We start from the raw sequence: 2,753 nt of genomic DNA on the forward strand, positions 1-2,753 counted from the left end.
AATACAAACATTACAATAAAATATATTCACTGTTTTCTTTAAAAAATACATTTTTAATAAATATTCTGGTGATTTATGAACACATTCAAACATGTTTCCATACAGTACAGTGCAAAACAGAGACTACCCTTGGTCAAAATTGCCTTCACTTTTCAGTGTCAAGAGAAAAGCAGAAGCCGAGGTTTTCAATGACTGAAAAGTCCACTCGTTGCCTTTTTTACAGCTTCAGTTCTCTTCAGAAGACTTTCAGTTTTCCATGGCTATAATCAGGAAATTTCCACATCTTCGACATTAAATCATAAAACTATTTATTTTTCTTGGTAACACTTGACAGCTCCACATCCTTTCAGACCTGTAGCATTTGAATGATCTTCACACAGTGGAAGGATGAACATAAACACGTGGCATATTTCAAGTGTGAATTAGGAATGCAGCTTGATTGATTTATTTATTTATTTTTCCTTCCTACTCAAATGATTTGCTTGTGATTAATGGACAGTGCACTGGAAATGAAAGGTTGTCTCTGGCTTTTTCACATTGTTAACAAACAATTATAAATATTTGTAATATATAAATATATTTATTAGTCCTAATGCCTTGTAGAGGAGTGGGAGGATCAGAAGGAACTAATGATGTAGCAAAGCATATTGCTGCTTGGCACAATGCTTAATCTTCTCTAGAAGATTGGGAAGTGGAATATCAATACTATTGTTGGGTTGTTTGCAGCTTTTATTCTGTAACTGGGGAAAAAAGTCAAACTCAGAAAGAAGTAATAAAACAACAGTAGTAAAAGGTTACTTCACTTAAAGTATGCATTTACTTCAGTGTATTACAGTGCATTATACAGTGCTTCTGTACTTAAATCGAGTGATTGCTCGTAATCTGTGACTGACTTTAGATAAACAACATAACTTTTCTGATGTTTAAATCTAGGAGGTGCATATCATCACTGTCATATCAAAGTTAAGAATGCCTGGTCCTTAATCTGTACAATCGGTTTTCTAACAGCAACAATACACCTCAGAAACTAGATGTTAGGTGATTGCTTGCAGGCAATGTTTGGTGATTGCCCTTTAATGGTTTGCTTCATTATATTATTTGTGCAGTATTAAGGTTAACATCAGTAGGAAATTACTTACAACACTTTAAGTATTGGAGGTCTTTAAAATATTAATCACTCACCTTTACATAAGAATGAAGCCGACTAAGGAACATCCAATGTTCTAGTTCTCGTTCCTTTTTGAGCTCAAGCAGAACTTTTGATGCTTCGCAGAGATGTTCACGCTAGAGTGAGCACATAAAAAGTACTCATAAATGAATGCAACCATTGGTTGTCATGGTTATGTCATTTATGTTCTTTAATCCTGTTTCATATGTTCAACTTTGGTGCTGCTTACCGTGCAGATGTTTGGGAAGAATACATCTTCTACCCATGGCTCATCAGCAAGCTGAGAAAATAAATATCAAATAGTTGGGGTTGAAAACAAATGTTTATTCTGTGAATTACTGTTTATTAACATGCTGAATCAAACATTAAGCACTGTGAAGAAAATACATTTGTTACCCTGCCAGTCGTGTTGTGGTGTTGTGTTATAAATTATATTTTTGTAAAAGATCATCTCACCTTTTCAGGGATGTTAGTCACACTCTCCATGATTTCCTTTAAAATAATTTGTACCGGGTTCATTATCATTGCAGTAGCAATTATGTTGGTCAGAAGAAAGAGCAAAGGGGACCTCATGTTTTTTTTTTTGTTTTTTTTTCCTTTGTTTGTTTTTTGTTTTTGTTCCCTCCCAGGTCCTGTAGTCAGTGTAATTAGTAAAGGAGTCCTGCCTCTGCCATAAAATCAGGGTGAAAGAATGTGGCAGCTTAATTTATACTCTGCCAGAAAGAACAACCCATAGCACCTTTTTTGAGATGATTGTTGATAACACGTCATAGACGCATTCTGTGAAACTGTCGTGTCTTTTGGTGGAAGGAAGTTTATGATGTGAAAAAGAAAATGTCTCAATCATTAGATGTGATGTGGAAAAACCTCTGTAATTATTCTAATGAAAATACCCATGATGCCTAATAGGTACTGCCTACCCACTCAACAGCAGTGTAGACTTCTGAAGGATATGCTGCTTTCTCCATGCAAGTGATCGATTCCCCAGGCTCTTCTTTGCATGTGAAAACTGTTTGCATATGATGTCACCAAGGCTGAACATATCGCTGGTCTGATGGCGTAACTGATTAGCTCATCATCTTCAGCAAGATGCTTTAGTTATGAATCATATGCTCCATGCTTGTACCATTAGCAGTTTGAAATTCTATTCTAGATTTTCCTGTGTATTTAATGTGTGCTACTAACCTAATTTTGTGGGGTTGGGGAAGTTTCATTGGAGAACGTGCATGCGCTTTACTCCCAGCGTAATGCCATTTAACACTAGCTGAAGAGTTTTGCTACCATATGCACACTGCATTCAAACCATGTGGTTTCTATTTTACATCAAGATGTTTACGTTTACTGTGCTGTACTCTGTATACTTCTTAATTTATTAAGTTATTGAAAAGTCTTCTCATGTTGTGATTAGATGTTAATGTATACAATACAAACATTACAATAAAATATATTCACTGTTTTCTTTAAAAAATACATTTTTAATAAATATTCTGGTGATTTATGAACACATTCAAACATGTTTCCATACAGTACAGTGCAAAACAGAGACTACCCTTGGTCAAAATTGCCTTCACTTTTCAGTGTCAAG

Source organism: Hoplias malabaricus, chromosome 4 (assembly GCF_029633855.1).
Source record: "Hoplias malabaricus isolate fHopMal1 chromosome 4, fHopMal1.hap1, whole genome shotgun sequence".
In the NCBI taxonomy this organism is placed as follows: domain Eukaryota; kingdom Metazoa; phylum Chordata; class Actinopteri; order Characiformes; family Erythrinidae; genus Hoplias; species Hoplias malabaricus.